General features: G+C 41.6%; 1 protein-coding gene across 1 annotated transcript in view; it reads left to right on the top strand.

The window, feature by feature from the left end:
- Babam2 (BRISC and BRCA1 A complex member 2) overlaps nt 1–13,318 on the top strand; it is a 442,166-nt gene that overhangs the window by 258,188 nt on the left and 170,660 nt on the right. The gene's annotated exons all lie outside the window — the stretch shown is intronic.

Genomic DNA, 13,318 nt, shown 5'->3' with positions numbered 1-13,318 from the left:
GTGCACTGTAGGAGGAAGGGGCTCTGGAGTCAAGGATTGCTGCTATAAACTCTGATTCTTCCACTTAGCAAAATACTGAGCTCCATGAGCTTGCTTCCTCAGTCATAAAACAGGGACACTAGTACTGTAGCAGTTACCTTTTTGTTGCTGGGAGGAAACAAAACACTGAACCAGAAGCACCTTGTGGGAAGAGAGGGTTTATCTGTGCTGACAGTTTTGAAGGGAAGTTTCATCATCTTGGGGAAAGTCTGGCAAAGTAGGCAGCTGGGTGTCACATCTTGTCAGAGCAGCAGAAAGGAAGTAGTTTGAATGAGCCAGCTAGCTAACATTGGCAAGTAGGCTGGACTATAAAATCTTGAGGCCTGTTCCAGTGACACACCTCCTTTCACAAGGATTTACCTCCCAGAGGCCTTACAACTTTCCTAAATTGCCACCAGCTGGAGACCAAGTATTCAAACCATATAAGGCTGTGGGGGACATTTTATATTCAAACCATCACAAATCCCTACTTTATAATTTATTTTGAAGATTATATTGAATACTGTTCATACAGCATTAACCATAGTGCCTGGTGCTATAGCAAATACTCACCAAACAGTGGCTGTGAATGTTGTTATAATTACTGATCCAATTTTTAGCAAAAGGAGTGAGTAGTTAGCAGGGACAGTTTGGGACAGAAAAAAAGGACAGGATGATTATGAAGAGAACATAGAGGGCTGGAGAGATTGTTCCATGGTTAAAAGAACTTGCTTGCAAAGTCTGATAGCCCAGGTTCAGTTCCTTCATACCCACATAACACCAAATGCATAAATGTGGCACATACATCTGGAGTTCATTTACAGTGACAGGAGGCCCTAGTGTGTCCATTCTCTCTTTCTGTCTCTCTCAAATAAATAAATGTTTTCTTTTTTAAAAAAAGGAGAGAGTATATAGTAGTCTGAGTAGACACTGAATATGTACTTAGTGAGCTAAATTAAGAAGGTGATTTATCCCAGTGTGGTTGCTCATACCTGTAATTTCAGCACTCTGGAGGCTGAGTTAGGAGGATTAGCATGAGTTTGAGAACAGCCTGGGCTAGGACTGAGTTCTAGGTTAGCTTGGGCTAGAATGAGACCCAGCCTCAAAAATAAGAAAGATATTTTGATGAAGGGCACACACACATGGACAATAATCCCAAGATGTGAGGGAAATGAATATATTAGGTAGCCATCCGTAAGTATTACCAGCCCAGAAAAATTTTATTTTATTTTTTTAAAAATACTTTTATATATGTATTTGAGACAGAGAAAGAGAGATAGAATGGGTGCGCCAGGGCCTGCAGCCACTGCAGAACTCCAGATGCATGTGCTACCTTGTGCATCTGGATTATGTGGGTCCTGGGAAATCAAACCTTGGGCCTTTTGCTTTGCAGACAAGTGCCTTAACCACTAAGACATCCCTCCATCCCTGTTACTTATTTTTTAATGGTACTATGAATCAAACCTAGCACCTTACCCATATTAGACAAGTGATCCACCACTGAGTTATATCCCAAGCCCACTTGTTACTTTTTAAATTTGAAACAGGGTCTCACTTAGTTCCCCAGGCTGGCCTCTAACTCACTCTGTAGGCCAGGAGCACCTCAAATTTACAATCTTACCTTAGCCTCCTGGGCCTCAGGGATGACAGGCCTATACCATGAGGTCTAGCTAGAAAACCTTTAATTTCCCTGAGTTGTAGCCAGATTATTTCTTTGAAGTTACCATGCCTAGTTTGCAAGTACATTTGCCAATAAAATATTCTCACTCTAAAATTCTAAGATATGATGAGCAACATTAGTCAAGGGAAGCTGTGTATGTTTAGTCATTTCTCATATTTCTGAAACCTAACCTTCAACATTATGTTAAGAACTGGTTGCAGCGTGTCTTGCAGTCACTCTTCTGTTGCTTCTTCTGTTTAGACTGTCCTAGCAGCCAGGCTTTCCCAGTACCCTGGGCTCTCCCCAAACCTCTGCCTCCCATGCATACTGCCTTGCTTAACTTCCCCTCCTGGTGCAGTAGTCATTTTCTAGGGCTTTGTTCAAATGTCAGCAGTGGCAGAGTTTCCCTTGAGCACAGCCTAGCTTGCCCTAGAGCTGTTTGTAACACTGAATTAATCACACCATCCACCCATGTAACTTCAGTTTGAGGTGAGCATTTTTTTAAACCTTTGCCAAATTGAAAGCTATTCAAAGTGAAGATTAAGTCCTGTCATTTTTGTTAGTGTCTTACACAAGTGCAATGCACAGTCACAGTTGCTTTGTTGGCAGTCTTCTAGGCTCTACTTCAGTGGAAAGTGCTCTCCTTGATGCTTTTAATGGTATCCTGGCTGATACAGGTACACTGCATATCCTGCTATCTTCAGTAGCATGTGTCCTAAGATACAGGACGATTAGTGTGACCCCAGCATAAGTGTACTAAATAGAACTGTATTCACCAATGTAAACAACCAGAGATTCTTATATCTTTAAGTAGAAGTTTTCCAAATGATGTTTTAGAGAAGGGTTAGAACGGAAAGTAGGAAACTTTTTAGAGTATAAGTTCATAAGAGCATTCATGCATATTTATTAAAGTTATTACCATAGTGACCACCATCTGCAGTTTTATTTTCTGGGTATCTAAGTTACCTGCAATCAACTATGGTCTGACAATATTAAATGGAAAAATCCAGAAATAAACAACTCACAAGTTTTAAATTGCACACCATTCTGAGTGGATTAATAAAATCTTGTGCAGTCCCAGTGTGTGCTGCTCAGGATCCGAGTCATCCCATTGTTCAGCTTCTCCATATTGTATACACTGCTTCCCTGTTAGTCAGTCAATGTCTTGTTGTCAGATTGGCTGTCATGCTGTCACAGTTTTCATGTTCAGTTAAACCCATTATGCAATAGTGGCCCCAGAATGCTGGCAGTTTGAACATCCACCAAGAAGCCATAATGCTTTCTTTAAGTGAAAATTCTTTTTTTTTGTTTGTTTGTTTTTGTTTTTGTTTTTCGAGATAGGGTCTCACTGTAGCCCAGGCTGACCTGGAATTCACTATGGAGTCTCAGGGTGGCCTCGAACTCACAGCAATCCTCCTACCTCTGCCTCCCAAGTGCTGGGATTAGTGTGCCACCACGCCCGGCTAGAAAATTCTTAATAAAGAAAGAATTAGTGAAATGTTGAAGTCACCAAGATTTACAGTAAATAGTTCTTCTATTCGGGGAATTATGAAGAAGGAAAAAGAAATATCTGCTAGTTTTGCTATTAAATCTCAGACTACAAAAGTCAACATTGTTTATTGTGGCTATGGTCACTTTCATACCTTACCATATTTATAAATTAAACTTTGCCATAAGTAGGTAGGGATGTGTGTATGTATGTATAAATATGAGTGTATAGGAAATTTTGAGATTTAGTACTATGTGGTTTCAGGAATCTGCTGAGAGTCCTGGAACATATCTGTCCCTCATGGATAAGGAAGGACTGCTGTTGGTTAATCCTTTAGAGTTTAGAACATAAACTAGAACTAATGCCATGTCAAGAAAGCCATAGCTATGAGTTTTAAGAACTAAGTTAAAGGAGTTGATAGATACTGCCTGGGATATCATGTTAAGCATTCATTTGTTGCCTGAGTTTTATGCTGTCTGGTCAGCTCTTAGCTATTTAAGCATTGACTATAGGTTCGGACATGGAGAGTTCTTTTGGGATTCATGGGAAAAGCATCCCCCTTAGATCTGTTGGACTGTTGCCCTGGCTGAAGCTGTATGCTTCCACTTCTGCCTCTGGTTCTAGGAATTCCCAGTGCCCATGAAGATCCCCTGACAGGCAGAGGCTTGGGGAGACCAATATCCTGAAGAACATTAGGTGCAAGTGTTCAAGTCTTGCATTCTCCCATATTCGTCTGTGGTGGGAAGAAATCCTTGTCTATCCTATAGCTCTGCCTCAGCTTGTCTGTGCAGTGGGTAAAGGTATTAAGCTCACAGTAACTGGTCCCACAGAAATAGAAAAAGGAAAAACCCCCACTTTAGGGTCTTGTCATCACAAATGGGAAAAGGGATCAATTTATTGTACCCTAAAGATTTCTAAAGATATGAATACCAAATGTCCCCAAATGAGACAATTCTAGCAAAAGAGAACATCTGTCAGATACATTGTAGAGAACTCCCAAGTGTATTATAAATTTTTATAATGATCTGAAATGCAGCCCAACTGCTGAAGTCTATGTGTTTGCCCAGGGTCCAGGAATCCTTGCCTGGTGCCTGGGACAGGACTGTCGCACATGGCTTGCAGCCCTATGATGCTGAGAGGCCTATTGTCTCTAGCTCTCCCACTGCATGTGTATATGAGTTTCAGAACTTTGTGTTCTTCATGCATGAGAAACATTCATGAAATAAACACATTTCATGCCCTGTGCATTTGTTTTCCAAGGAATCAAAACCAGTCAGTTGACTTAGACATTACTAAATTCTGTTCATTGAAAAAAAACGTTACGAAGGCTTGAGAGATAGCTCAGTGTTTAAAGGTGTTTGCTTACAAAGCCTGACAGCCTAGGTCCCATTTGCCAGTACCAACATAAAGCCTGATTCACGAAGTGGCACATGCATCTGGAGTTAGTTTGTGGTGGCAAGATACCCTGAAGTGCTCATTCCCTCTCTCTCACTCTCATGCTATCACTCTTTCCACCCCTTTTCCTGCTTGAAAATAAGTACATAAAATATTTTTTAGGAATTAGTGGTGAGTTATCAAAAAGGAGAAGTAATCTGTAATATAAAATATTAAATTTTTGCTGAATATTAGAAAAGAGAAAAATGGTTTCTAAAACAGTTGCCTTTCATTTGCCTGGTCCAACAGCTGTGAATTTCAGGCAATACCTCATCAGAGCTGGCACTCAACATGCCCTAACTTCCCCTCAATCCCGGTCTGTTGGCAAAGGTGAAATGAGCACTGGAGACTACACAGTGCTCCTCTCTGAAAGGTGTGGGCTCTGTTCTTGGCTCTAGCCATTGTATAGGAGTGGTTTTGGAGAAAACCAGCTTTGTCACTCCCAGTGCTGTTCCCACCCAGTGTATAAAAAGACGACCGGCTCCTGAGGCAATCCAGGTGGCATCTTTCACAAGTACAGAATTTGTTTTTAGAACTTTTTGTTGTTAAGTTCAAGTCTGCCTTGGAAATAAGTACTCAGAGCTTCCCATTCTGTAAATGCCCACTCTTAGTGAGGCCTTCAGGCCTGCACACATGGTGTTCGTTCTTCAGTAACACAAAGTCCCCAGAACTCACTCAGTGCAGGGTTCGCTAGAGGCCTTGGAGGCTGTCTAGATGAACACAGTGTGGCCCTGTGCCCTAGTTGGCTTTAAGTACAGTAAAGAGGCGTAAGAACAAATGTGACAAGTTGCAACCTGTGCTTCACTGAGAAAGACAGTGAGATTTGGCACAAGAGCTCTATGCTTCTCTACTGATTTGTTGGCAAGTGTGGCTTGAATTACTGAACCTTTTGAGCTTCACTTCTGAAAGGGAAAGGGATGTATGCATCTCTGCTCCAGTGGGGATAATAAGAAAGGACCTGTTTTCATGCTCAGCCCCTGGGGGTAACTCAGTTAATGCTTCTTTATCTTCTTCTTTTTTTTTTTTTTTTTTTTTTTTTTTTTTTTTGGTTTTTTGAGGTAGGGTCTCACTGTAGCCAGGCTGACCTGGAATTCACTATGTAGTCTCAGGGTAGCCTCGAACTCATGGTGATCCTCCTACCTCAGCCTCCCAAGTGCTGGGATTAAAGGCGTGCGCCACCACGCCAGGCAATGCTTCTTGACATGGACACACTTCTTATACTGCAGGAGTTCAAGGGAGGTGGAGATCACATTTCCATTTGGCTTGATGAAGTAGGGGATATTTGGGTGGTTTTGGAAAGCCTAGTTCTTCCAATGTAATATTGCTCCTCAAAAAATTAAAATGTAAAACAAATGAAAGCATATTTGTTTACTTTCAAAGTTTGTCTGCTTTTCAGTTTACCATACCATATGATACTCATGATGGTATTGCTGGTGTGTGCTTTCCCCTTCCATAGCCTGATGTGCTGAGTCCTTTCCTGACTTGGTTTCAGTGTTTCAGGTCATTAAATTGTGCTAAGTTGTGTTTTCCCTGGTTCTGGTTCTGTTCCTGGGTTATTTTCATAGCCTTCTTTGTAGGTGAACCCCACGTTCTCATGTTATGAGGTAGGATCTTATTCTAGCCCAGGTTGACTCTGAAATCACAGCAATTCTCCTACCTCAAACTCCTGATAGGATTAAAGGTGTGTGCCACTATGCCAGGCTCAAGTTCTCATTTTGAATTTAAACTTTTCTCCTAGTTTATAGATCTGCTTATCCATCCATGTGGTAGAAATGTCTGTCGATGTTCCATTGTCACCTCAAATGCAGAATGTCCAAAATCAAGCTCATCATTCCTTAATGAGGTAGCATGTCTTCCTTATAGCCTGTTTCATTTCATGGCCTTTTTGCTCTCTCGGGTTCTCTGGGAGCTGTATGTCCAAGGCCTCTCCCACTCTCCCCACCCCACAGGGCAGTAGTAGTTCCTGCTGAAGTCCACCCTGCAGTCTTTCAGGCTTTGAAGTTCCTGTCATTGTCTGCATCTGCCCTTCCGTTGCCATATCTTCTGATGTCTTCCTTTTCTGTTCTTCACTTTTGATGTCTTTTTATCTTCTGGTTAGCTCCCAGTTCTAACTTCCAATTTATTCCTATCTGGCCCAGAACTGTCACTGTCACCCTAAAGTTCCAGTCATATAACGTCCTTGCTCAAAGCCACCATAATATATCTGTTGCCAACTGAGCTGATAAGCAGCCCTACCTGCCCTCTCAGGCCTGTGTCAGCTCTAGCTCTGGCTCCGGCTCCGGCTCCGGCCCCGGCCCCAGCTTACCTTCTACCTTGTCCAGACACTGTTTTTAGCCAAATGGATTTTTGTGATCTCCTGATGAGGCTTTGCTTTTTTTTTTCCCTTCACACCTATACTTCTTTTCTCAGATGGTTCCTTATTCCAAACCATGAATTTGTTCCCCTCTCCTGAAGGTCCTGCGAATAAATATTCTACCCAACTTCTTAGGTCTTCTCAAGGGCCACTTCTTCCATGAAGCTTTTCCTAACCACCTACCTTTGCCTCCCCAGTACAACTACATCTTTCCCTCCTGTGTTCCTGCCTTCCGTATCAAAATGTCTTAGGATTATGAACTCTTTTGAGCAGTGCCTCTGTTTCCATCAGGGCCAGGGAAGCCACAGACCCTCTTCTGCCAACCTGGTCCTGCCCTGGCTCCTGCCCAGGCTCAGCCTCAGTTCTTACTGATGAAGAGCAGAAAGCTGTGACCTGTGTGCCTAGAAAAGCAGGTTGTCTCCATAGCTGTTCTTGCTCCTGCTGCTTGTAGCTAGTAGGCTAGGCTGGTTTCTTTCATGGTCCTAGCCATGTGTCTGTCTGTCAGGGAGGTGGAGCTGTCACTTGTGCTTATGACTTTCAGCTGAGTCCTGCAGGTGGTAGACATAGTTCTCACTCCTGGATGCTGTAACTTCTAGAGTCGACTTGCTTAACCTCCATCTCTTGTTTCTGCTCACTATGGCCTCTCCAGCCTCGTTCTCCCTGCTGTGTCTCTTGGGGCATTTGGATCATAGAGTTTGGGATGAACTGAAACTTGACTCAAGAGTCTATAGAAAGGGATAAAGGAATTGAAAATTAAAATAATACTACTTGGAATTTTAATTTTTATTTATTTATTTGGCAGCGACAGACAGAGAGAGAGAGAGAATGGGCGCCAGGGCCTCCACTGCAAACCAACCACTGCAAACGAGCTCCAGATGCATGCGCCCCCTTGTGCATCTGGCTAACGTGGGTCCTGGGGAATCGAGCCTCGAACGAGGGTCCTTGGGCTTCACAGGCAAGCGCTTAACCGCTAAGCCATCTCTCCAGCCCAACTTGAAGTTTTAGATGAGGATATTACATTCAGAAAAAGGTAAATTAGATAACAAATTTTAATGCAATAAGCAAACAAATGCAATATATTAGGATTTTACTCCTGTTCTACCGAATATAATATCTACTATAGTGGAATATTTAATTTTAGATACCCAAAATATTTTTTAAATTTATTTTTTAGAGAGAATGGGCACGCCAGGGCCTTTCAGCTGCTGTGGATGAACTCCAGATGCATGCTCCCCCTTGTGTGCATGTGTGACATTGCATGTTTGTGTCACTGTGCATCTGGCTATGTGGGACCTGGAGATTCAAACTGCACCCTTAGGCTTCACAGGCAAGCATCTTAACCACTAAGCCATCTCTCCAGCCCTCAAAAGGTTATTTTATTTATTTTATTTTTATTTACTTATTTGAGAGATACAGGCAGAGAGAGAAAGAGTCAGAGAGAGAGAAAGAGAGAGAGAATGGGTGTGCCAGGGCTTCTAGCCACTGCAAACAAACTCCAGAAGCATGCGCCCCTTGTGTATCTGGCTAACGTGGGTCCTGGGGAATCGAGCCTCGAACTGGGGTCCTTAGGCTTCACAGGCAAGCGCTTAACTGCTAAGCCATCTCACCAGCCCTCAAAAGGTTATTTTAGACAAGGTCTCATGTAGTCCAGGCTTGCCCTTAACTCACAATGTAGCTGAGGATGACTTTGAACTCCTGATCCTCCCAAGTGCTGATATTATAGGTGTGACCCACCATGCCACTTTTCAAAAGATTAGAATAATTTTGAAATTTTATAACTAAGCACATATTAATTGGAGAGAGAAAAATATTTCTTGCCTTTAAAATTTATCTACAATCAGTTGTCTCTAAAGGTAATTTTATGTCAGGATTTAAGCAATAGCACATCATAGTAAACATGACTTAATTTAGCCTTTCTCATGTTTACTTGAATCACTCATATAATCCTATAATAAATATTGTGCTCCTGGAGAGACTTTTCCTTTGATAAATATACAGTCCAGAGTATGCTAAGACAACCAGCTGTCAGGGGAGATGTGTGTTTGCTCTGGTTGAAGGCGCCGTCTTTAGCCTCTAGGGACCTGAGATCTTTGTTTTACTAGTCTGGGAGCAGAGCCAGAAGTGTTCTTCGTGACTTAGAATGGAATTCTTAAACATTCAGCACGTTTTCATTAGTGAGTTTGGCCCTTTGTCTTACCTGCGTCTCCCAGCAGATCAAGAGCTCAGCCTTCGCTTTGAAACATTTCAAAAAAGAAGCAGAATAGAACTTAGATGGGGAGAAAATTAGCCTTCAATGCCATAGTTCTGGAAACTTTCTGATATGCAACTCCCACCTCCCCAGCCTCTTAAGATAGTGGTAACTCAGTGTTTTTGTGTAGGTTTCTTTTCAGGCGGAAAATAGTTACAAAGAAGCTGTACGTCAATCTGTGTTACAAGGAAGCCACACTTAACCTTGTGGACTCAAAGCTCACTGATGAGTGCTTCACTCTTGGCAGTTCTGTCTTATTTTCTGCCTTGAGCAGCTCTGTGCCTTATTTCTCTTCAGTGCTATTCTCCACTCTATAGTATAATGAATAGACTAAATTGTAAAATGTATATGTCTTCATTTAATGGATTAAAGCCTTCTTTGCTGAATATCCTAAGGATTTGAGCCAGAGATTTTTTTCTTTAATTAAGATGAGGTATTTGTGCTTTTCAATTTAGTACTATTTCCCAACAGCAAACTCTGAACATTGGTTATTACTGTTTTCTGTAGTTGCTGTTCATTTATATTTATTTGCAAGTCAGAAAATATTCCTCAGTGAAGAGTCAGAGATGTTCAGTAGTAGCTACCAAAAATGTGGGCCTAGGCAGGACCAGAGAAGAGAATGTAGGAGAACTACCCTGAAACATTCCAGAACTGATGGAGGTTACCAAGCCTCAGGTAGAGGGAGTGCAGTAAGTCTCAAGCAGGCTTAGTAAGTTGCCATCCAGGCACGTCCTACTGGAACTGTCCAGTGCCAGAACTTGACTTTCATAGCAGAACTGCCCAGCACCAGAGCTTGACCTAAAGCCAAGCTCCATCCTTGTTACTTACTATTCTGACCCCATGGTGTTCCTTTGCAGGCCATGCAAAGGCATGCTGAATCACTGTCTACAAAAGGCTGCACCTTTTTGTAGACCCTTGAGTACCATATATGGAGACACTTGAACCAGAGGTGCCCAGACCAAAGAAAGAGGTTCTTAAGGATGTCCCTTAATTTGAGGAGACTCTGACTATATTTGTTTAAAAGCTATTTTCCAAAAGTTTAAGTGTTTTGTAGCAAGAAGTCTCCAGGTTATATACTTGGCTAACATATCTGTGACTTTCTTGTTTCTGTGAACAAAACCTGACCACAAGCAGTTCAGGGGGAGGAGAGGTTATTTTGGCTTACAGTTCCAGAGGGCAGAGACATCATGGCAAGGGCAAGAAGTTAGCATCACATTGTCACATTGGCAGATAGAAAGCAGGGAGAAAACAACCGGTGGGGCTGTTACATTACCTCAGGCCTCTAGCAAGCCTCCACCACCTCAAGGTTCCATGACTTTCCTCATCAGTGCCACCACTAGGAATTAAGTATGGAGGACATATTATATTCAAAACACCATAGCCATATTTTTAGAAGTGTGTCTGTACAGTGCCTTGATTGTTCCACCTACCCATAAGGATTGCTGGACTGGACTATAGATGACATTCCAGTGATTTCTAGCCGTTGAAACTCCTGATCATCTCTTGTGGCATTGGATTAAGCCTATGCCCTTTGAGATCACTGTCATCTCTTATTGAACTGTTAACTGGTCTCCCAACACCCACTCCTTCCTCATTTCAGTCTAGTTGCCACACTAGGCAGAGTGGTCTTTTAAAACCACAAATGAGATTTCATCACTCTTGCTTAAGTATAAATCTTATTATTTTTCATCATCAGTGATCACTCATCAGCCTTATGCAGCTCAGTGCTTTTTTCCACATCTCTCAGGCACATTTTTTTTTCCCTCCTCCTGTATCCAATCTGTCATCAAATTCAAGCATTCTTTTCTTCTTTCTATCTTGATCTGACCCCCATCAAGTCTTTAGTTGCTCCTATCTAGTGGTTTCCTTTACCTCCAACCCTTTAAATGATCATGCCAAGCACTTGATAGACTTAAAATTATGAAACAGGGGGCTGGAGAGATAGCTCAGCAATTAAGGCATTTGCCAGCAAAGCCTAGTGACCCAGCGTTGATTCCCAAATACCCACATAAAGCCAGATGCACAAGGTGATGCATGCATCTGGGGTTTATTTGCAGCAGCTAGAGGTCCAGGCATGTCCATTCTCTCTGCCTCTCTTCTCTCTTCCTCTCCCTGATTACAAATAAATAAAAATTAAAAGATATGAAACAAGTCACCAGCATTAGCATTCCAGTCCTTTCTAAATGCTTTTAATGTAAAAAACCTTTTCCATTGAGATTAGGTGAACATGACTATAATGATATAGCAGTGTTTAGAGTGATGGAATTGTTCTGTGTCATAACTGTAGTGGTGTGTATACAATTCTGTGTTTGTCGAACCCTGTATGACTTTATGTTACAAAGAATAAATTGTACTGTGGTGAAAGAAACTGTTTCACAGTGGCCTATGGAGATGGCTTAGTGGTTAAAGGCACTTACTTGCAAAGCATAATGGCCTGAGTTCAGTTTCCCAGTACCCATGTAAAGCCAGATGTTCCAAGTAGTACATACATGTGGAGTTCATTTGCAGTGGCAAGAGGCCCTGCTGTGTCCATTTCTCTTTCTGTCCCCCCATCTACTTGCAAATAAATGAAGATAAAAATGTTTTACAGGCCCCTAGAAATTAAAGAAATATTTTAGCATTTCATATTAATAAGTTATAAAACTATGAATCTGTTTATTTTTAATTTTTATTAGCATTTTCCATGATTATAAAAAATATATGGTAATTCTCTCCCCCCCACACACTTTCTCCTTTGAAATTCCATTCTCCATCATATTACCTCCCCATCTCCAATCACTGTACTTACATATATACAATATCAACCTATTAAGTACCCTCCTCCCTTCCTTTCTCTTCCCTGTATGTCTCCTTGTTAACTTACTGGCCTCTGCTACTAAGTATTTTCATTCTCACACAGAAGCCCAATCATCTGTAGCTAGGATCCACATATGAGAGAACATGTGGTGCTTGGCTTTCTGGGCCTGGGTTACCTCACTTAGTATAATCCTTTCCAGGTCCATCCATTTTTCTGCAAATTTCATAACTTCCTTTTTCTTTTTTTTTTAAATTTAAAAATTTTTTTTTTTTTTTTATTTGAGAGCGACAGACACAGAGAGAAAGACAGGTAGAGGGAGAGAGAGAGAATGGGCGCTCCAGGGCTTCAAGCCTCTGCAAACGAACTCCAGACGCGTGCGCCCCCTTGTGCATCTGGCTAACGTGGGACCTGGGGAACCGAGCCTCGAACCGGGGTCCTTAGGCTTCACAGGCAAGCGCTTAACCGCTAAGCCATCTCTCCAGCCCTTTTTTTTAATTTTTATTAACATTTTCCATGATTATAAAATATATCCCATGGTAATTCCCTCCCTCCCCACCCCACCTTTTCCCATTTGAAATTCCATTCTCCATCATATTACCTCCCCATTACAATCATTGTAATTACATATATACAATATCAACCTATTAAGTATCCTCCTCCCTTCCTTTCTCTACCCTTTATGTCTCCTTTTTAACTTACTGGCCTCTGCTACTAAGTATTTTCATTCTCACGCAGAAGCCCAGTCATCTGTAGCTAGGATCCACATATGAGAGAGAACATGTGGCGCTTGGCTTTCTGGGCCTGGGTTACCTCACTTAGTATAATCCTTTCCAGGTCCATCCATTTTTCTGCAAATTTCATAACTTCCTTTTTCTTTACTGCTGAGTAGAACTCCATTGTATAAATGTGCCACATCTTCACTATCCACTCATATGATGCTGTTTTTTTGAGACAGGTTCTCACTATATAGTCTAGGCAGATCTTAGAATCCTCCTGCCTCTGCTTCAGAAGTGCTGGATTACCAGCGTATGTCATCATGCCCAGGTTTCACAATACCTTGAAAATAAACTTACATTTGTTAATAACAACAAGGTTTGCTTATGTACAAATATTCATATAATATGTACCCATTTTATATGTGTTGAATGTATATGGATGTACACATGTGTATATGTAAAATGTGTGAGTATATGTGCACATATGTATGCCCATATTGGCTTAGTCAACTTGTATTGCTAGAAAAAATTTCATATGCCAGGTTTCTTAACAGATTTACTTCTCAGAGTTGTAGCTACTGAATAGTCCATGACCAGGGTACT

This window comes from Jaculus jaculus, chromosome 5 (genome assembly GCF_020740685.1).
Source record: "Jaculus jaculus isolate mJacJac1 chromosome 5, mJacJac1.mat.Y.cur, whole genome shotgun sequence".
Lineage (NCBI taxonomy): Eukaryota > Metazoa > Chordata > Mammalia > Rodentia > Dipodidae > Jaculus > Jaculus jaculus.
This window is presented reverse-complemented; position numbering and strand designations above follow the sequence as displayed.